The sequence below is a fragment of the Schistocerca nitens genome, chromosome 5 (genome assembly GCF_023898315.1).
Source record: "Schistocerca nitens isolate TAMUIC-IGC-003100 chromosome 5, iqSchNite1.1, whole genome shotgun sequence".
NCBI lineage: Eukaryota > Metazoa > Arthropoda > Insecta > Orthoptera > Acrididae > Schistocerca > Schistocerca nitens.
This window is the reverse complement of record NC_064618.1, coordinates 342,011,532-342,034,124: the sequence shown is the minus strand read 5'-3', so window position 1 is coordinate 342,034,124 and position 22,593 is coordinate 342,011,532. Positions and strand designations below refer to the sequence as shown.

General features: G+C 44.6%; 1 protein-coding gene and 1 pseudogene across 1 annotated transcript in view; one reads left to right on the top strand and one right to left on the bottom strand.

Moving 5' to 3' along the window:
• Nucleotides 1-22,593, top strand: part of LOC126259571 (uncharacterized) — a 585,582-nt gene that overhangs the window by 9,981 nt on the left and 553,008 nt on the right. The window lies entirely within an intron of this gene.
• On the bottom strand, nucleotides 11,668-11,785 carry LOC126260987 (5S ribosomal RNA; annotated as a pseudogene).

The window sequence follows — 22,593 nt, the reverse complement described above, 5'->3', positions numbered from 1 at the left end:
ATTAGAACGCTAGAATGTTTACTTCGTTTTCTTTGGTGAGGGAATTTCGGTAAACCGTATTCAGTAACTCTGCTTTAGTGGCACTGTCTTCGGCAAAATTTCGATAGCTGTCTCGCGATGAAGGTGTAACATAGAAACAAAACCGGTTTTGCGTTCTCTGTTTCAGTTGATGCAGTTCAGTTACAGCTTCATCGAGAGTACGGCAGAGCACCTCCTACACTTCAAAGCATCCAGCGATGGGACCAGCAGTTTTATGACACTGTTTACTTAAAGCGAAATCCCCGTATGATCGTGTAAGATGTAAAGCGCATTCAACATTTACAGTTGGTTCACAGGGATTTACTCCTGGTGTCAACCGAGAAATAGGTCATTCCTCAAGTACCTTTCTGGAGCGTTTGTGTTTCAAACCACACAGAATTTAGTTTGCTACAAGATTCCGCTTATGTGCTGCCCCTTCGAACAACTAAACTGTGATGCCACAGTGAATATAGTAACTCCCTACATGCTAGCAAATGCATGGTACGAGTTTGATTATCGTCTGGGTCTTTGTCGTGTGGTGGGTGGAGGGCACATTGTAACATTTTTGAAAGATAAACGACCCTATACATAATTCTTAACGGTACTCCAAAGTCCCATGGGCATGCATATATATGATATACCTAAATAATCGGATGGTTTCCTTGAAAATACCGAGCGAGGTGGCGCAGTGCTCAGCACAAAAAAATGGTTCAGATGGCTATGAGCACTATGGGACTCAACTGCTGTGGTCATCAGTCCCCTAGAACTTAAAACTACTTAAACCTAACTAACCTAAGGACATCACACACACCCATGCCCGAGGCAGGATTTGAACCTGCGACCTTAGCAGCAGCGCGGCTCCGGACTGGAGCGCCTAGAACCGCACGGCCACCGCGGCCCGTCCTGCTTAGCACACTGGACTCACATTCGGAAGGACGATTGCAATCCGCGTCCGACCAAGCTGATTTAAGTTTTCCGTGATTTTCCTAACTCGATTCAGGCTCCCCCTCTTATGACATCCACATCGAATGGACGTTAAACCCTAATCTTCCTGTCTTCTTTCGAAAATAAACAGTTTTCAGTCCTATGCATAAGTTAATATTTACTTTTAGTTTCTATCTTCATTCACGTAGAGGATAAAATTTTGTAGAATCGGATGAATCTCTTTGAAACACCCTGTAGAAGAGCGTGGAACAGAGAGAATGGAATGAATGGGACATGATATCTTGATGTATCCTACTTCACTTCGAAAACTACTAGTATGACCCTAGGTAAAAATTCCTATCCAGCGACTAGATAAAAGCGACAGTGCTGTATGACGGCCACCCAGATGATGCCGAGCGGTCAGTAAAAACAAGCATCGTCTTCCATTTACTTTCTACAGGCGCGTTGGCAGCCTTTCTCCGCGTGGTGGAAAGATTGCGTCTCCAGCGTAACTGTTTAAGTGGCCGTGATGAATTCGCGTACAGTACAGTGTAGTGCCTGTTGGCATACCGTATCTTACGCTTCTATACTCTTTGCTAAACGGGTTCGTGCCTAATGTAGCGTAATGTTTCCGGAGGTTTTTCACGTCGGATGAATGTGCAGTTACGCAAAGTGAGATCGTAATCCGTCACAAATATCTGGGTCTGCCGACACGGAGTAGAGTGGATAACTTTTTGTGTAAAGTTTATGTAATTAAATTAGATTTAAGAAGTTTTGCAACCTGACCGTTACCAGAAATGCCTGTTTTATTGTCATATCGATTAACAGCGTAAAGTTACATTTAACGGCGATCAGAACAGTGAAATCAGGAACAAAGTTCACTACACATTCCACATCAAACCAAATCGATGTTGCATCCCAGAGTTGTAGTAATAGAACTAAAATCTAAGTGACAGTGAAATGACTGCGAAGAGTCCATTTGAACCAAGTTAAATAAGGATACAAACTGTCTCATTTCTATATATCAATATGACATAATAATAATATATGATGATGAATTTCTAAATACCTGTATCACTTAATAACAATAAATTATACCGGCCGGGGTGAACGAGTGGTTCTAGGCGCTACAGTCTGGAACCGTGCGACCGCTACGGTCGCAGGTTCGAATCCTGCCTCGGGCATGGACGTGTGTGATGTCCTTAGGTTAGTTAGGTTTAAGTAGTTCTAAGTTCTAGGGGACTGATGACCTCAGAAGTTAAGTCCCATAGTGCTCAGAGTCATTTGAACCATTTGAACCAATCAATGATGATATAAAGGAAGAAAGAATGATACCAACATGGTGGGGCAAAAGTGAGGGTTAGAGGGAGGGAGAGAAATCGTGGGGTGGGGAGAGGGGGCGAGCTTACTACATTATCCTAAGGAAGGGCCACCATCTGCAGTGATACATGCCCCATCCGACGACATACTGCACAGAGATAGGAGATTTAACCCAGAATTGGCACATAGTTTTATATAAACGAAATGCATTTGCACTTGCGAGTACAAACAACCATCAGCTGTATAAGGGAATGACGACAAAAGCAATTTGTACTGGACCGGGACTCGAACCCGGCTATCCTGCCTTACGCAACCGGTCGTCTTAACCGCTTTGGCTATCCGTGTACGACTCACGACCAGACTCCCATATGTCGTCGTTCCTGCGTGACAACCTGTACTCGTCCACACATTATGTAATTCCCGACAGGGAAGCACATTTCATTTGAAATCGCTGCCAGATATCGCGGAATAATACGATATTGCAGAGCCTGTACTATTAAGAAGAACGATGCGATGATTCGTTTGGATACGCTTAACAACGCAGGCACTGCAATATCGTACATAGTTTGACGATCAGAAATTGCGCATCACTGCCTTTTCCAATCAAATACTGGAGATAATCTTTTTTGTTTCCCACGACCATGACTCGAACTGTTTACCTCTAGGTCGAGCGCTACTGTTGTAGCGTGTGTTACAGACGTCGGCTACAGATACAGCCAGTGTAGTCGGTAATTTAATTCGAATAATTTACACACAGTCTAGCGGTCAGGAATGGTATCGTCTTCTTTCTATTCTGTTGACGACCAACGGGATGGAGTCAGGCAGGTTTCAGACTAAATGCTTCTTTGCTGCCGGAATATAGTGATCTCCCGTACCTCTATTGGTACGGAAATGCTTTGACATCGATTTTGTACCGCTATAATTGCCATATTGAACAATCAAATTATTATTCTTTCATCGTTACTTTCTCTAAAGATATGTTCAGCTATTGTCAGTGGGTTTATGGAATAAAATAAAATACAACAATACATAAAATAAATAATCATGAAAGTTCTCGTGCGTGAAAACAAATTTCCTATGTGGACTGAATAATTTAGGCTCTCATCGAAGAGTACCTCATTTAATCGTCGTCGCCTCATAGTTCGACGGACAACTCGTGGAAGAATGATGAGAAACACAAAATAGTGGCCGCACGTAATAAAATCATTGAAAATTCGTGAGAGATACTTTCTTTGCATGAAGCTTGAAATCGAATGTTGCACAATATTAAATACAACTCAATAAAAAAGTTTTCTAGCTATATAAATATAAAATAAAATAAAGCAGAGTCTGAACTGGCACACGAACATGAACACACAGAATACCTAAGATGAAGAGAATGAGTCATGTACAAAAAGTATCTTCTAACGATGTTGGCTGCGTATCAACATAAATGGAGGTAGATTCCGGAAGAAAAGTGGAAATATTGACTTCAAATGACTTACAATTAAGAGAAAATTTGTTGTAGACAGTTTAGTAAAGTCATAGCAGGTATTAAATGTCGCGCCTTGATCATTTAATTTCTTTTTAAAGTTTTAACTGAAATTCATACAAGATGTGTTTTACTATATGCACCTTCAGATAATGAGAAGCTATAACTGAAGATAAATATTTTGGCAATTAAAAGGACAAGGAATTAGAGATCTGGTGAGTACTGCATATTAATAAAGGGAATAAATTTCGTGAATAACTCTGCATCACGGAATTTTTTTGGGAATAAAGCCGTCTAGTCCTTTTAATACATTTCTTTCTTTATAACGACGCGCTGGTTACTGCTGTCATAAGACTGGAACTTAGAACTTGCAATAAAACCTATACCCAAGCAGACTGTAATTACAGCTCGAGAAACATCAAGTACTATTTGTGATCATGCAGGGACGACTTTTCGAGACTATAGGTAGTATATAGGCTGAAACTGTCGAGTTGACATTTCCTCAAACTTGCTTAGAAACTTCAATAGAACATTATAAAAAAAGCTTCAGGTTTTTTTTATTATTATTGTTAGTTGGGGTCCTTTGGTTGTTAGTAGAATACAGTGATGCTGTCTAGTGTTGCGTTGTAGCAACCGAGGAAGTGATTTAGTTATTACGATACTCTAGCGCCTCACGCTGCAATGGAGTCTGATGTGTGGTAGGCGTAGGGAAGGCTGCAACCCGCTCCGCTGCGGTGTCTGGCTTCGAGCCTACATCACACACAAGCTGCTGTATCGTCGCGAAGGCCCGTCAAGCTGCTGTCCTCACCGGCTATGTTTTTCTGTCCATACTTGCCCTACTAAGGTTGACCGTGAACTGGGAGTATCGCCGGTTTACGTATTCGATTTACTGATTACTGTAAACTTGTCGACTTACCGGGAGCTCAAACCGCGCAGCACAGGGCTGCACGTTCCAGATCAAAACAATGGCAAGCAATCCACCTTGAACACTGTACCACAAGACGAAAATTCTTCAACGAGTGTGAGAATTCCAGGGATGAAAATCACCGAGTGGCAGTCGCTATTGCTTTTTTCCTCACTGTCAGATTTCGTGACAACCGGTTTCACAGGCGAACGAAACACCTTTCACTCAGTTCAGATAAAACAAGCGCTTCAAAGGACGGGGCGAAATAATTAATTTGGCTCAGTTCCCATTTAGAGATCAAGACGGGATTTTCTGTGTTGCGACTTTTTTCCTTGCGCTTATCGAAACAACTTGGGATTTATCGCCGGCCGGAGTGGCCGAGCGGTTCTAGGCGCTACAGTCTGGAACCGTGTAACCGCTACGGTCGCAGGTTCGAATCCTGCTTCGGGCATGGATGTGTGTGATGTCCTTAGGTTAGTTACGTTTAAGCAGTTCTAAGTTCTAGGGGACTGAAGACCTCAGAAGTTAAGTCCCATAGTGCTCAGAGCCATTTGAACCATTTGGGATTTATCTCACTGGAAGAGATGAAATTAGGAGTAGAACGTTGAGAACGTATTAGATATTTAACAGGTGGAGCATAGGCAACTAAGAATAAGTCAATCCCAGTTATTGTTGGTTACAGAGATACAGCTGGTTACAAAGGTAAATTTTCGTTAAGTATACTGGTACTCCAGTTGTAGATTATGTATCGACTGACGTTTTTATTTTCGTTTACGTAAAGGAAATTTTCAACGGTGATTATGATTGTGATCTGCTAGGCAATTCTGTTGCATCGCTTAAGCATGCTGCACGTACACTCCTGGAAATGGAAAAAAGAACACATTGACACCGGTGTGTCAGACCCACCATACTTGCTCCGGACACTGCGAGAGGGCTGTACAAGCAATGATCACACGCACGGCACAGCGGACACACCAGGACCCGCGGTGTTGGCCGTCGAATGGCGCTAGCTGCGCAGCATTTGTGCACCGCCGCCGTCAGTGTCAGCCAGTTTGCCGTGGCATACGGAGCTCCATCGCAGTCTTTAGCACTGGTAGCATGCCGCGACAGCGTGGACGTGAACCGTATGTGCAGTTGACGGACTTTGAGCGAGGGCGTATAGTGGGCATGCGGGAGGCCGGGTGCACGTACCGCCGAATTGCTCAACACGTGGGGCGTGAGGTCTCCACAGTACATCGATGTTGTCGCCAGTGGTCGGCGGAAGGTGCACGTGCCCGTCGACCTGGGACCGGACCGCAGCGACGCACGGATGCACGCCAAGACCGTAGGATCCTACGCAGTGCCGTAGGGGACCGCACCGCCACTGCCCAGCAAATTAGGGACACTGTTGCTCCTGGGGTATTGGCGAGGACCATTCGCAACCGTCTCCATGAAGCTGGGCTACGGTCCCGCACACCGTTAGGCCGTCTTCCGCTCACGCCCCAACATCGTGCAGCCCGCCTCCAGTGGTGTCGCGACAGGCGTGAATGGAGGGACGAATGGAGACGTGTCGTCTTCAGCGATGAGAGTCGCTTCTGCCTTGGTGCCAATGATGGTCGTATGCGTGTTTGGCGCCGTGCAGGTGAGCGCCACAATCAGGACTGCATACGACCGAGGCACACAGGGCCAACACCCGGCATCATGGTGTGGGGAGCGATCTCCCACACTGGCCGTACACCACTGGTGATCGTCGAGGGGACACTGAATAGTGCACGGTACATCCAAACCGTCATCGAACCCATCGTTCTACCATTCCTAGACCGGCAAGGGAACTTGCTGTTCCAACAGGACAATGCACGTCCGTATGTATCCCGTGCCACCCAACGTGCTCTAGAAGGTGTAAGTCAACTACCCTGGCCAGCAAGATCTCCGGATCTGTCCCCCATTGAGCATGTTTGGGACTGGATGAAGCGTCGTCTCACGCGGTTTGCAAGTCCAGCACGAACGCTGGTCCAACTGAGGCGCCAGATGGAAATGGCATGGCAAGCCGTTCCACAGGACTACATCCAGCATCTCTACGATCGTCTCCATGGGAGAATAGCAGCCTGCATTGCTGCGAAAGGTGGATATACACTGTACTAGTGCCGACATTGTGCATGCTCTGTTGCCTGTATCTATGTGCCTGTGGTTCTGTCAGTGTGATCATGTGATGTATCTGACCCCAGGAATGTGTCAATAAAGTTTCCCCTTCCTGGGACAATGAATTCACGGTGTTCTTATTTCAATTTCCAGGAGTGTATTTACAAACGCTGAGATGCCGATATGGTACTGTTATACGGGTTTTGGAATGGAAACGTTACTGCTGCGTTTGAAGAATACGGTAGACGATTTGCTAACCGGAGTATACCACATGCAAGAGAGTTGACTCGTGTTTTCACTAATCTGCATGAGGGTGGGAGGACATCTTTTTGGACCCCGTTGTCTAGACTTTCTTGAAAACGTGCTTTATGCATTATTGGAGGAGGTTCCTTTGGCTACAAGGATGGATATGTTCTACCTTTCTGCACATTCGAGTCCTCAAATTGCAAATCACTTAAACAAAACATTCCCCGGAAGACTGTTCGACAGAAATATTCACATTAGTTGACCAACGAGGTCCCCACATCTCAACCAAAAAAATGGCTCTAAGCACTTAACATTTTAAGTCATCAGTCCCCTAGACTTGTGTCGTTGTGGTCTTCAGTCCTGAGACTGGTTTGATGCAGCTCTCCGTGCTACTCTATCCTGTGCAAGCTTCTTCATCTCCCAGTACCTACTGCAGCCTACATCCTTCTGAATCTGCTTAGTGTATTCATCTCTTGCTCTCCCTCTACGTTTGTACCCTCCACGCTGCCCTCCAATACTAAATTGGTGATCCCTCGATGTCTCAGAACATGTCCTACCAACCGATCCCTTCTTCTAGTCAAGTTGTGCCACAAGCTCCTCTTCTCCCCAATTCTATTCAATACCTCCTCATTAGTTATGTGATCTACCCATCAAATCTTCAGCATTCTTCTGTAGCACCACATTTCGAAAGCTTCTATTCTCTTCTTGTCTATACTATTTATCGTCCATGTTTCACTTCCATACATGGCTACACTCCATACAAATACTTTCAGAAACGACTTCCTGACACTTAAATCAATACTCGATGTTAACAAATTACTCTTCTTCAGAAACGCTTTCCTTGCCATTGCCAGTCTACGTTTTATATCCTCTCTACTTCGACCATCATCAGTTATTTTGCTCCCCAAATAGCGAAACTCCTTTACTACTTTAAGTGTCTCATTTCCTAATCTAATTCCCTCAGTATCACCCGACTTAATTCGACTACATTCCATTACCCTCGTTTTGCTTTTGTTGATGTTCATCTTATACCCTCCTTTCAAGACACTGTCCATTCCGTTCAACTGCTCTTCCAAGTCCTTTGCTCTCTCTGACAGAATTACAATGTCATCGGCGATTCTCAAAGTTTTTATTTCTTCTCCATGGATTTTAATACCTACTCCGAACTTATCTTTTGTTTCCTTTATTGCTTGCTCAATATACAGATTGAATAAGATCGGGGATAGGCTACAACCCTGTCTCACTCCCTTCCCAACCACTGCTTCCCTTTCATACCCATCTACTCTTATAACTGCCATCTGCTTTCTGTACAAATTGTAAATAGCCTTTCGCTCCCTATATTTTACCCATGCCACCTTTAGAATTTGAAAGAGAGTATTCCAGTCAACATTGTCAAAAGCTGTCTCTAAGTCTACAAATGCTAGAAACGTGGGTTTGCCTTTCCTTAATCTTTCTTATAAGATAAGTCGTAAGGTTAGTATTGCCTCACGTGTTCCAACATTTTTACGGAATCCAAACTGATCATCCCCGAGGTCGGCTTCTACCAGTTTTTCCATTCGTCTGTAAAGAATTCGCGTTAGTATTTTGCAGTTGTGACTTATTAAACTGATAGTTCGGTAATTTTCACATCTGTCAACACCTGCTTTCTTTGGGATTGGAACTATTATATTCATCTTGAAGTCTGAGGGTATTTCGCCAGTCTCATACATCTTGCTCACCAGATGGTAGAGTTTTGTCAGGACTGGCTCTGCCAAAGCTGTCAGTAGTTCTAATGGAATGTTGTCTACTCCGGGGGCCTTGTTTCGACTCAGGTCTTCCAGTGCTCTGTCAAACTCTTCACGCAGTATCGTATCTCCCATTTCATCTTCATCTACATCCTCTTCCATTTCCATAATATTGTCTTCAAGTACATCGCTCTTGTATAGACCCTCTACATACTCCTTCCACCTTTCTGCTTTCCCTTCTTTGCTTAGAACTGGGTTTCCACCTGAGCTCTTGATATTCATACAAGTGGCTCTCTTTTCTCCAAAGGTCTCTTTAATTTTCCTGTTGGCAGTATCTATCTTATCCCTAGTGAGATAAGCCTCTACATCCTTACATTTGTCCTCTAGCCATCCCTGCTTAGCCATTTTGCACTTCCTGTCGATATCATTTTTTAGACGTTTGTATTCCTTTTTGCCTGCTTCATTTACTGCATTTTTGTATTTTCTCCTTTCATCAAGTAAATTCAAGAACTACTTAAACCTAACTAACCTAAGGACATCACACACATCCATGCCCGAGGCAGGATTCGAACCTGCAACCGTAACAGAAGCGCGGTTCCGGACTGAAGCGCCTAGAACCGCTCGGCCACAGCGGCCGGCCACACCTCAACCCTTTAGATTTTTGTCTGTGGGGATAGTTGAAAAGCGAAGTCCGCAAGTAAACACAAGAGACTAATTTATCGTTCTGATGTAAATAGATCTGCCCTGATAAAAGAGCGCCAATATGGCCTCATAAGAACTACACATGGTGTTGTCGAGAGAATTAGAGAGAACACTGAAGCGGCGGCCGCGCGGGATAGCCGCGCGATCTACGGCGCCTTGTCGCGGTCCACTCGACTCCCCCCGTCGGAGGTTCGAGTCCTCTTTCGGGCATGGGTGTGTGCGCGTTGCCCTTAGCGAAAGATAGTTTAAGTTAGTGTGTAAGCTAAGGGAGCGATGACCTCAGCAGTTTGGTCCCGTAAGATCCTACCATAAATTTCCAAATTTTTCCAAAGTGAAGCGGGAAATGGAATTTAAGAATTCAACTTTGACCTAAATCGTCAGCCTCAGCTTAACACCTTCTGTGAATATTCGTTTGGGTTACTTTAAAAAGTCGTATCTCTAAAACTGAACATAAGCTATATTCGAATTAGGGTATACTACAGCTTCTAAAATATTTACTACTCGTCCTGAAACAATATATAGGGTGTTCCAGAAAGAGTGGTCAATATTAAGGGATATAACCGGAAAGACCATTCGAAGCAAAATGTCCAGTAAACATTGGCTCTAAAATTCATGCCTTAAGAGCTGTGAGCACTTCTTCGTCTTCAATGCCGTGAAACAAAACCCTTGTACTGAAAGCTCTTTGCTTGCTCTTACGTTAATTGCTGTTAATATATGCACTTCTGAGACCATGTTTGCTGGACTTCTTTTCACACTTTAGCCCATACTACCACCTCTCAAAATATGAAAAGCAAAAAGCTTGCAATATAAGAGGCTTGTTTCACAGTATCGAAGATGAACTAAGTGCTCAAGTCCTTTAAGTAGGCATTTTAGCTCTGATGTTTACTTCACTTTTTTGCCTCTAATGATCGTTGCTGTCATATCATTTAATACTGATCACTCCTCCAGGGACACCATGTACAGGATGTCTTTCCTAAGAGCAGTCAGGCACGTTTTCTCTGGTCTTTCAGCAGCTGTTTCTTTTTCTTTTTTTTTTTTCAACTTGTATCTGGAGTCATCCTAAACAAATACTGCTCATAACGTCTTTCAGGCGACACCTGGCGTCGTTGGAAGGCGTCACTTTGTTTGCAGTTACCAGCAAAATCATTTTTAAAATAGAATTTCTCGTATCCATTCGATGAAATTGTCTCAGATTAGTCTAGTGTGTTATTCCTATTGTCGGTATGTATTAGCAGGAACAGTAAAACACGAATAATAACCAGTACTGCATCACTGACAGCACGTCGTGTTTCGCGCTGGCTGCAACAGCTATGCAGAAGCGCTGCGCAGTCGCTGCTGGAGTACTGGTCATTAATTTGGAAATTTGTGGTAAGGTCTTATGGGACCAAACTGCTGACGTCATCGGCCCCTAACCTTACGCACTACTTAATCTAACTTAAACTAAATTACGCTAAGGACAACACACACACAGCCATGCCCGAGGGAGGACTCGAACCTCCGACAAGGGAGCTACGCTGGCCGTGACAAGGCCCCCTAGACCGCGCGGCTACCCCGCACGTCCTACTGGTTATACTTCCTGTTTTACCGTCTCTGCTATTGAGTATCAATAGAACGAATAAGGCAACAGACTAATTTCAGATCGCTATACCGAATGGCAAACCAAACTCCAGTTTAAAAAAAAAAGTTTTGATTGTAATGGGAAACAAAACGATGCTCTCTGTCGACGCTAGGCGTCATTATGAAAGGTCTGATGAGCAGTATTTCTCTGGGCTGACTCCAGCTGCACGCTGCCAAAACGAAATAGCAAATATCTCCAGATACACCAGAGAAAATGTTCCTGACGACTCTTCGGAGCCCGCTTATGTAGTTGAGTGGTTAACGTGACAGGCACTCGTGTGGGGGACTTGGGTTACTGACTGGACCGGGGGCTGACTCTGCCTCGTGATGCAAACTGAGGAGCTAGGAACCACCTGATTGAGAGGTAGCAGCTCTAACGTCGAAACGTTGACAACAACGGTGAAAATATATAGCACTAAGCACTCAGTCTTCAGGCCACAAACGGCCCATTGGGACCATCCGACCGCCGTGTCATCCTCAGATGAGGGGATGCGGATAGGAGGAGCATGTGGTCAGCACACCGCTCTCCCGGTCGTTATGATGGTTTTCTTTGACCGGAGCCGCTACTATTCGGTCGAGTAGCTCCTCAACTGGCATCACGAGGCTGAGTGCATCCCGAAAAATGGCAACAGCGCATGGCGGTCTGGATCGTCACCCATCCAAGTGCCGGCCACGCCCGACAGCGCTTAACTTCGGTGATCTCACGGGAACCGGTGTATCCACTGCGGCAAGGCCGTTGCCTACGAATATATAGGATGAATGTATATAATATACACTGAGATTGGTCCAAAAAATTTGCCGCTAAATTGAAACTTCACGTCCCCAGTGATTAAGTGAGTGAGTTGGCATGGATGTATCATCTACAGTAAATTCTGGTGTCGTAAAGTAGTGGTAGTCAAACCAAACCTTGGTATGAAAATTGCTTTACATTTTTTATGAAATAGGTGAATGGCTCGCCCTTGCACTAGCTATTAAAGCGAGGGCCAGATCTGCGACACAGGCAGCAGGTTCGTAAAAAAAAAAAGAGAGGCTGAAATTAAATCAACACGCCGAAGCAGCTTGTTACTCCGCGAGATCTAACTGGAGCACGACCGCTGTTTTCAATAATGGGGCCTGACCGCAAGTGGAGAGCTCGTTAGGGAAGCGGGCCGAGACTTCCTGCAGCCTGCAGCCGACAATTAAGAACGTGTTGCCCGCTGGTCGCTGCTCTCTCACTCCAGGCGTGGGGAGCCCAGCGAAAGTCTCGCGGACACGTTTACGGCCATTGACGCGGGCAGCACGCTGTAGTCATTCAGGGCCGCCGCTCGTCCCATCCCGGGCAATGTCCCCGTGCCGGCACTGCCGGACATTGCCATTTCACTGGCTGTTATACAGTGGGTAATTAGGTGGCTCCAGTAAGACTGCTAGAGGACCATACAACACGAGATCCGATATTACTGTGTCTTGTATCGATACCTCATTTGTAACCAGGTGAGCCAGGTTTCCGGGACGTTATTGCCCCAAGTGATCAAAGGAAGTTAGCTGTATTATAGTTGATCTATTGTTACTGGATGTCAAGATGACATTGAAAGTTGTAGTACTGAAATGAAATTGGTGGTTTTATTCTGACGCCGAAAGCCAAGCATAAATTACGTGCACTACTACTGAATGTTTAGTATGTAGTATAATACTAATTTTTGCGCTTCATATCCATATAATTGTCATTTAACTCCTTGTTGTGCAGTGGGATTATTTTAATACATTCTGACTGCGTAACTTAATAAAAAAAGTCAATGACCTGGGATATCTTGAATGCTAAATCAAATTGTCCTCGGATTGAAAATGTATCTTGATTTGCCCTCGACGCCCAATTAGGGGAGAGATGACAATAATATGCATTGTTTTACTTTTATCAAGTTGTCGAACCCCGGTTGAGAGCCTCGTTCTCACCATGGTGCCGTCGCTGTAAATTCTTGTCGTGATATTCTTGAGAATATGAAATAAAAAGACCACAATTTTATTCGTTTGTGAGTTACGAATTATTATCAGTCACTTATATTCTCGGCACCGACTACTAATGTACAGAGCTAGTACCGACTGAACCATATTTATCAGTCATGTTAAGGCACTTCTGCGAGCACTGAAATGAACACAGCACTTTGACTATTATTCACTCTTGATAATCGCCCCAATCTTGCAACCTCGACATGATTTTCTTAAAGTCGGTCAATTTTTTTCAGTTTCCCTCGTACAGTTCCGACCGTAACCGCACGCTATTGACTGTTGTCTCTCCGGAATTTCTCTCTTCCGCACATCTGCGACCGTCTCCACTTTGCGAGAGCCCATCTGGCGTCTCTTCGGCACGGTGTAATCCCCTGCCTGTCGCGCCCTGATCAGGTCAGATCAACGCAAGTGTTCACAGATGTGTAACATGCGTTTCTCAAGTAGTAGTCTGACGAGCACAATACTTTTCTGAACGATCTCTTTTTTTCGCGGTACTTTTGTAAGCAAGCAATTGAATTAAGAAGGCAATGAGTCCAGTGCCAAATACAGATATTGGTTTTCATAATAAAATATGAGGTAACATCTCAGATGTCTGAGGACATTGGTCGCCTTGCAGTACGTCGCCTCCAAAAAACACGATACTCTTCGTCAAAACTGCTACATCATGAAGGAAGGTTCCTTCTTATCCTCCTCCTCCTCCTCCTCCTCCTTCCCCTTCTCCTCTTCCTCCTACTTTCTGGCGATTTTAATGTGGTCAGAGAATTCACTCTATTATCACGATTTGACCAAATTTATTTATCTAAACATTTTGGCCGAATGTGCTTTCTGCCACCAGCATAAAAAGGGCACAACAGGTGATTCATGCTATGGCTTGCATGAGCTGAAAAAGTAACAGCTCTCTGAATGGCCTTTCTGTGTGCTGTAAACGTGGGGAAAAAATCAAGTTGTACGTCGATTAATGTTCCGCGTTTAACTGTAGGTCCCCCATAACTAAATGTATATGTTCTTCGGACGATTGTCGAGCTGTCTCTAGTAGGATGATAACTAATAAAGCACTCTGGTGTTCAACCAATTTTTGTGTTGAGAACCACTTTACTTCCGAGAAACGTTTAACGTTATAAATCTTTGTCCATCAGTAGTAAATTCTTAATAGACAAACATGCAGACTTTGAACAGAATAGTGCATGCTTTATTGGAAGCATTCTAGGGAAACATGGTTCATACGTAAAAGGGACCACGTGAAGGACACTTACACCACTCATTTATGAGTACTGTCTAAGTGTTTGGGATCCCCGCTAGGTCGTTAAGACATGGAAGCAATTCTGAGGCGCGCTGCTGGATTTGTTGTTGATGGTTTCGTCAACATGTAAATATTACGTACGTTATTTCAACGAAACACTATTGTGGTAGTTTAGAGCACCGACATTTGCGGCAGACTTCATAATTATAACGAACTGGTAAATAGCACCCTCCGTCATGCACCGTGCGGAATGTTTATGTAGATGTAGATGGTAGGCTTTCGCTGCCGAAGAGCATTCAGTAAGATTCTTCTGGCTGTGTGACCGACCCGTGATACGAAAAACTACAAAATTTTCGGCTACTCTTGCAGGCAGTGTTAATCAGGGTGAATTCCTGATTAAGTCTGCCTGATGTAATACCTTAAACGCTGGTAGTCTTATCATATCATGACACGCCCACATACCAAGAAGAATCTTTTTGAAAAAGAATGACGCGACTTTGTAAATGTAATTTTTCTTGTTGCTAAATAGTCGCTCGTAAGGGAGACAATGATGCCAGTTATGTGAGTGTTGAAGACGTGGGTGCTCAGAATTAGACGAATTTTTAGGCTAGCTCACCATAAAACTTGATTTCGGTGCGGGAAAACCTGAAATTCGAAGCGTTGCATCTGCAGGATTGTCAAAAAGTTGGGAAATGCTACATATGTTGACTACTTCTCTGATCGTTGAGCTGGCTAACGTTTATTAAGTCCTGGACAGTACACACGTATTGCCTTGCACTGTATACACCAAACCAAAGACTCCTCGATCGACCGAGAAATAGCTGAAACATGGGGTGACGTGCTGATTGATACTTAATCTTTTCCGTTAAGTCTGGCCTCATGTTTGACTATCGAAATGGCCGAGAACCTATGAAACGCCGTAGCGGTGAGCGTCGTTTCCCAGAATAACACGAAGACCAATTATTAGCTTGTCTCAGGCGCTAGCGCTATCCCCGAAATCACGGTTCCTCTGAGGTGGAAGTACTCTCAGCGGTCACTTTTGTATAAAGTTTACTACGACACGTCAGAGCCAAACGACGCCATAGGACAACTTTGAACAGAATGGTGCTGTATCAGTAAATTGTAGTATCCTCAAGAGCTTTATACCAACAGTTTAATGGTTCTTCTTGGGCTTAATTATCTATTCAATATTTACTCTTAGAAGCAAGTGCACAACATTGGTTTCCAGTTTCGGTAACGCTACTTTGCTGAGCGATTACAAGTGTAGTGAGAAAGAGCTGTTATCGCGTGGTGTGATGTATTAGCACAACCTGATGTAAATTTATTACACATCGAGATGCATGTCAGGTTACTAAACGAGTTGCGCCTCGTATAATTTATGGCCAAGTTACGTAATACTGTTGGATAACAGCCCACAACGTCCTTTCATACAAGATGTCAAGGGATTAAAAAAATATAAAACGGAGATAGAAAACCGTTTTACGATTCAGTGAGGCATTGAGTAAGACTCCCTGGTTTCAGTATATATTCGTCGGGTGAAAAAATAAGTCAGTGTAGGAGGGGAACCAATGATTGTAAATAGTTAAAGGACTCGAAAACTAGCTTTACAAGTGCGTGCGCCTTTTCGAATATAAACCACATCACTATAATGACATTACACCTGAAGGCGAGAACCACGAAATTCGGACTTCCTGTAGTTATATAAGCTACGGCGTAGTTGGGAGTGAAGACAGTTATCCAGGAAGCAGAGAATTTCTTTCTTCAATTTCAGTCAATGACCACAAATTGCCGTTATTTGGTGCTATTTTGCCTGTATCAAGGTACGAAAATGAGAGACTTCTTCTGTTTTATGGAGATCAGAAGATGGTCACTATAGCCCGACATCGACTGACAGCAATTTGCTTGTCATCATTGACTGGAATTCATAAAAATAAATTACATTAGTTAGGTACATGGTTGATAACGAGATAATTTTTTAGAAGGAATGTTTTTTGAACAGCCAACTGCCGATTACTACAACCAAGGTCTCCGCCAAATCGTTCAGTGCTGGGAGAAGTGTCACATTGAAGGGTGATTATGCGGAAACTTCTATAAGCGTATTTCGTTTTCAAAATAATTTACTGTCTAACACAATCAAACCAATAAATTACTTTCAGAACAAACAATAACTGTAGTTTCCACCTCGACTACAATGTCTTTCTTGGTAAAATTGTTGCGTTTTGTCAGACAGTCTGCATGAAAATGAGGGAAAAAGGTATCAGACGTTTCTGACATATTAATCACTAATATTCAACGCCGCTACCTGGAAAGGTGTTAAAAACAATCAGATTCGGGTCCACGAACTGATGTTTCCGACACTGACGGTACCTAAATTACATCGTGCAGCGAACTCAGGCGCGCCTCACGCTGCCGGGGGTACGCCAGTAGGCTGTCATAAGTAAGCTGGACTACAGTAGTTTTCCCTTGTAGCTTTAATGAGTTACGGTCCTACCGGCGTTACCTGTACATGGTGTGTTGCATACCTACCAGGCCTTTACGGTCGATTTACATACGTTTGGGATCAGTGTCTTACTAGGCGTTACTTAAAAATATACAGTATATACAACAAAACTGAACTTTTCTATGTTTAATTTAGGTTTTATTCGAAAATTGTTGATTTGTGAAGTGAAAGAGAGGGATGATGTATTAAAAATAAAGAAAACAATACAGATTTATCATATAGCGCTAGAAATCGCAATTTCCTTTTAAAAAAAGGTAAAATAAAAAGAAACCGCCGCCCGGGGTGGCCGAGCGGTTCTAGGCGCTACATTCTGGAACCGCGCGACCGCTACGGTCGCAGGTTCGAATCCTGCCTCGGGCATGGATGTGTGTGATGTCCTTAGGTTAGTTAGGTTTAGGTAGTTCTAAGTTCTAGGGGACTGATGACCTCAGTAGTTAAGTTCCATAGTGCTCAAAGCCATTTGAACCATTTTTGAAACAGAAACGGAAAACAAAAATATATCAGTCGTCGCTTCAATAAAATATATAAAACATGTTTCTGTTATTCACTAATAACTTTCGCATTTGTCGATAATAGTCCGCAGCTCGTGGTCGTGCGGTAGCGTTCTCGCTTCCCACGCCCGGGTTCCCGGGTTCGATTCCCGGCGGGGTCAGGGATTTTCTCTGCCTGGTGATGACTGGGTGTTGTGTGCTGTCCTTAGGTTAGTTAGGTTTAAGTAGTTCTAAGTTCTAGGGGACTGATGACCATAGATGTTAAGTCCCATAGTGCCCAGAGCCATTTTTTTTATCAATAATAGCAGGAAACTCTTGCCTCTGATCGCGATAAACGTTTTATTCAGCACAAAATAACATGAATTACTCCATATATTTTTCATGTTTGCATCACAAGTAATTGCTTTGGTTACATAAAAGCGCAGAAGTTACGTGATCAACTAATTTTTGTTACTTATAAAATGTAGTTTATATTCCGTAAGGATATAAAATAAACAGAGGATTAATAATGAATGACGTGCTGTTCTAATTACGTGCAATACAATCAAACCACACAAAAAAAGAGAGAAATCGTGGGGTTCTAGTTTCTCTCTTACACATTCATTTATGTTTCTTTCTCTACAATCCTACGAAATACTAACGGTAATCCTACCATTTACTATGTCATTTATGTAGTATACCGAAACTACCGAACCGTAGTTTTGATAGAGAGCAATTCTACTAACACGTCTTCTTCAGCAACAAGAAGGAAAGCAACGTCTCAAAATTGCACCTCGCCAGTCAGTACGACAGCCAAAAACTATACGCCCCAACCGGCGGCCATTTACTGACGGTGGAAAGTTTTTCCACCGCCAGGTTTTGAACTGGTTACTCAAGGCCCGAACTCCTCGTTAGCGACCTCGGCTCCGGACGCGCGTTCTTCAGCATGTAATTTGGCACTGCAATATTCTGCTCATATTTGTTTGGTACTTCGCGAATGAACACCTGCTTCTAAAAATTGCACACTAGGAGAAAGACAGGGAACGCTCGTTTGACGAGAGTTCTTTTTTCCTCGTAACCAGTGACCTACGACCTCTGGAGCGCTGGCCGCTGCAGTGCGGCCATTTTAATGAGGGGGAAACTGAGCGCCGGGCTGGCGGCTGACCTCAGGGACGGCCAGGAAAAGAGAGGCCGGCGCTTTTCCTTGGCGGAGCGACCTCTGCGCCGCTCGTCGCCCCCACCTGGACTCGGACGGCGCAGCCCCGCCCGCTCCAGCCTGCCTCCAGCGGTTGCCGAAGGTCGACTCCTTTCCCGCTGCTCACAAATTGGTGCAGAATTGTCGCTCCCCGGTTATTATGCTTTCTGAGAAGTCAGTCCGTGGTGGCGTGTTGTATCTGTGCTCCAGCGGTTTTATAGCTCTAATGTGGACCAGCGCCGCATTGCAATAGGTGGAAAGTGGCGGGCCCTTTCGGACTTAAATACCCGCCTGCCACACTCCCAGGCAAACTGGCTGCGCACCGGTTAAGGCGTACGAAATATCCGCCACGCTAGCAGAACGCGCTCTCCGCTGCAGCTGTCTCCCGACTTCAAACTGTGCAATTAAACTAAATACATGTGTCCAAACACGTTGCTAACTCATAATTCTATGTCATCCAAACAACTATTAATAGAGATTAATGTAGGGTGTGTCCACCTTTCGCCTTTATGACGGCTCGAACTCAGCTGGGGACACTTTCAACGTGGTGTCTGAATGTCTGTGGAGCAATGGCAGCTTATTCTTCCTTAAGAGCCGAAACCAGAGAAGGTAGTGATGTTGGAGGCTCGGGTCCGAAGCGTAATCGACGCTCTAACTCATCACAAAGTTTCAGATCGGGGGTCTCTGAATACCATTCCATTTCAGTAATGTTAAATGCTTTATGATAATATGCATTGTCATGCTGATACAGGGGAAGAGGACATTAATTCGGGTGTGTTCAATCTTCGTCTTTTTGATGGGTTCGCTGGAGATTTTGTAAAACCTCGTCGCCAGTTTTGAAAAGGCCTCATTGCTACTACTGTGGAGACCGAGTTGCCACTGTTGTTACGGCAGCCCGAATTTGTGAGTTCGTGAAACGGCTTCTGGTACAGTACACCGCTAAGACAATTTCTCAGTGCCACTGTTACACAGCTATGCCTCAGAGTCAGGTATCAGGGTAGGAGAACGTAGTTTCCACAACACTCCAACAGATTAGTAACACAGTCTCACATATGACTTAAAAAGGTTTCCTTATCTTTGTGACTAGCTGAATATTGAAGTCTGCAACACTGCTTGTAATATAACACCAAAACGGATTGTACTCGGGCGGCGATTGGCGCATAAAAGATGTGACATCATGCGGTGTCGACATTTCACTTTCATTGTCCCTGTCTGATCTCTTCACTTGGTAATTCATGCAGCAGCTAATACAGTATGTGACAAAGAAAGTCAGCAGCATTCTGATTCCATTATTCGAAGACTCTGTGGCTAAGAAGAAAATATGACTCGAATATTACTCGATAGTGGTGACAGACTGGAACCACACATGACTATTTTGTGTTGAACGCAAGATGATTCGGAGTAGCGACTTGCAGCACACAAAACGTATGTTTAAAGACGCGACAACAAAAAGTAAAATTTTCTGTGTTGTATAACCAGAAATGAGGAATAACTGTCAGCCCGCATCTCGTGGTCGTGCGGTAGCGTTCTCGCTTCCCACGCCTGGGTTCCCGGGTTCGATTCCCGGCGGGGTCAGGGATTTTCTCTGCCTCGTGATGGCTGGGTGTTGTGTGCTGTCCTTAGGTTAGTTAGGTTTAAGTAGTTCTAAGTTCTAGGGGACTTATGACCACAGCAGTTGCGTCCCATAGTGCTCAGAGCCAATAACTGTCAGACGGCGGAGCACAGAATAAGCATGAGCTGTAGCAATAATCTCAAAGCCGGGAAAGGACGTTATTCCAAACTGGGTACTGGAGATGGCCGCTAGAGGTCAGCGGCTAGCACTAAACGCCATGTTTAAATGATGGCACTAGTACTAAACTGGGTAGTCCACCTAAGAATCGAGGGTTTCCACAGTAACCACTGACAACCAAAGGTATAATCACCACGTGCGTCATGAAATACAGATGCGTAGAACAGTAAGGTAGCAATATGTTTCGATACGCGTATTTACCTTAATCGTACGGCTTGAGGTTGGGTGGCAGCCACTGCGGAGAACACTGTCTAATCAGAAGTATCTGTACGCCCCTACGTATTGAGGGACTGACCACTAGATGTGACGGCGGCCCCTGCTGTGTAAACGAAGGTGGTCAGTATTATGTTATCAGAATGGAAGCCGGCCGGTGTGGCCAAGCGGTTAAAGGCGCTACAGTCTGGAACCGCGTGGCCGCTACGGTCGCAGGTTCGAATCCTGCCTCGGGCATGGATGTGTGTGATGTCCTTAGGTTAGTTAGGTTTAAGTAGTTCTAAGTTCTAGGGGACTGATGACCTTAGAAGTTAAGTCAGTTGCATTTGATGTGCAATGCCACTGGACAGTAGACGACTCGAAACGAGTCATTTTGAGAGATGAATCACGCTGTACTCTGTGGAATCCGATGGAAGGGTTTGGGTTTGGCCGATGTCTGGAGAATGTTATCTGACACAACGTGTAGTTCCAACAGTGAAGTGTTTTTCGCGGGTAGGGTATGTTCCACTTACAGTGCTTAAAAAACGCCAGATGTGGAAGGCAATGACCTCATTTTACGGCACTGTGTACTACGCGCAATAAAAGGAACAGTTCGCAGACGATGATCGTTTGTACCAGCATGAACATACACAGTGTCGTAAGACGGTACCTCTGAAGCAATGGCTTGTGGACAATAACATTCTTGAAATGGGCTGACCTCACCAGGGTCTCGTCCTGAACTCAATGGAACATCTATGGGACGAGTCACAACGTCGACTTTGCTCCAGGCCACAACGCTATCTTCTCTAGTTGCTCCTCTTGAGGTAAAATGGGTTGCCTTCCACTTCTCCGAATGAGAAACCTTGGTCGGTTTGTAAATACTGTTTACTTCGTGTTTCCGCAATATACGGTCAGTTTTGTCCGTCATTCTGGAGATGTATAGCAGAAAGCCGTACCCGACATTTCTTCTTCCGGAGTGTCACTTCGCTGGGTGTTACGTGTCATGACTTTTCTTGTGCAACTGCTGAAGTACCCATTGCTGCGTCCTGTGGCTCATATATCTGTTTCGTGTGCGTTATGAGCGTACTGATTATTCTTCTTTACTGGCTTGGGTAATGGTTTGAAAGTTTGTGCAGTATCGGTCCGTGTGGATCGGTTTTCGATTCACGCTATTGCGCACGTTCTCGCCATTCCTCGTAACCAGCACATCTAGAAATTATTAGTTTCCTTTGTAATCAATGTTAACTTAATGTTCGTCTTTTGTCATCTCTGTAGTCACCAGGATAACCAGTATCAATACTTGCCACCATTAGAGTCGCGCTGTCGATATATGTCGTTCGGGGACCGCGCGATCGATATGCAACGCTTCTTGTTCTCAAACGTGCCCATCAAGTTTACCTCTTTCGGCTAAACAGGGGCTATCCCAAGTGGCCAGCCTTCCTATAGCCGCACCCCACGAACCGGCGATTTCTTCGCCCTATGTATAGTTGGCCCCATCGCCTCCAGCTTGCACACTCGCGCAGCCGCAGGTGCTGACGTGGTGCACTCGGCCACGCCCTCCTCTGGTGGCGCCCGCTCTGCTTGTCCGTTCGGAGGAGACGGCGCTGCCGTTGCCAGCCGGAACCTTGACTCTTGACCACCAGACCGAGACTCTAGCTTCCGAGCCGGTACGTCTGTGAAACGCTCGTAACTCGACGCGCATGCCCTCTGTAGAGCCACGCTCGAAGCCGTTGCTTAGTAACAGTCAAAAGAGTCTAACCATACACAATATCGATAGCAGCCGTTGCTGAAAAATCCTTATTGCGTAGTAGCTACGATCTTACGATCTTGGATAGAAATTACGTCATTTACACAATTCAGGGCCGGTGGAATTCCGTACTGTCCTGTTGCAGGTACAGGTCACTAATAGAACGCTGTACGTGAGCAAACGGATGTACGAGAGCAGGCAGAAAGTTCTTTTATTGTTCACCGATGAGAGACTTAGATTCAGTATACGATCCATTTCAACTCACATTAGAAACGTCATGTAGAATGCCTCCAACACCTTCCTGAACAACACCCTGTAGACACAATGCCTTACGTGGTTTGCAACCTATTCCTATCCTGCCATTGGCGAACACTAACAGGTACCGTGACTCACTAGTCAAGCCGACCTTTTTACTTTTACTTTTTTTTCTTTT